A 715-nucleotide genomic window follows, 5' to 3' on the forward strand; every position below is an offset into this window, starting at 1 on the left:
TCCTAGACCCCCACCCCCCCAGGCCTTTCAGTGCACTAGTGTTCTGTACTCATTTTAGATAAGCTATCTTCCTAAGTGACCAAGAAGTCCCCCCTGGGAGTGCTTGCCTCATACTCTATCACTTTAACCAAGACCCATGCCTAATAAAAAAAAATAGTAGAAAAGCTTCAAAATATTTACTAAAAGCTTGAGTCAAGAAAAAAATCGGAAATATGTCACGTGAATAACCTAGTTGAGAGTATTTCTAGAAAAGTCCGATGATCTGGCAACAATGGTCCTTCATTGACAAACAGTAACCATGGCCTGGCTCCTTAGAGGCGCTCTATTGAGACAGGGCATACACTTCCAAGTTTATGACCATCTCTCCCCCACCCTGTTGTCTCCCAAACTCTAGAGCCAGGCATTAGTTGTCATTTCTCGCCATGCTTTCATCATTGTTTTTGTTTTAGAATGGAAGTGTTTCTTTATATCCACATCTTTTTAAAAAGTGTGTTAATTAGTGAACATGGAGAGAGTCCTATGATTTTTCTTACACCTGCTCCACTGTAGTTATGTACATTGGCTTCTGAGGGCACAGAAGTGTGAGCCACCATGGGAAAGGAATCCTACTTTGATGATGTGGTGGGCGGGAGAGCTAGTGGCGCTTGCAGAACCAGGGTCAGGGGTGGACAAAGCAATGCAGATAGAATGAAGGCATGTATTCACCCACAAGTTG

Source organism: Myotis lucifugus, unplaced genomic scaffold (assembly GCF_000147115.1).
Source record: "Myotis lucifugus unplaced genomic scaffold, Myoluc2.0 scaffold_528, whole genome shotgun sequence".
NCBI classification, from domain to species: Eukaryota; Metazoa; Chordata; class Mammalia; order Chiroptera; family Vespertilionidae; genus Myotis; species Myotis lucifugus.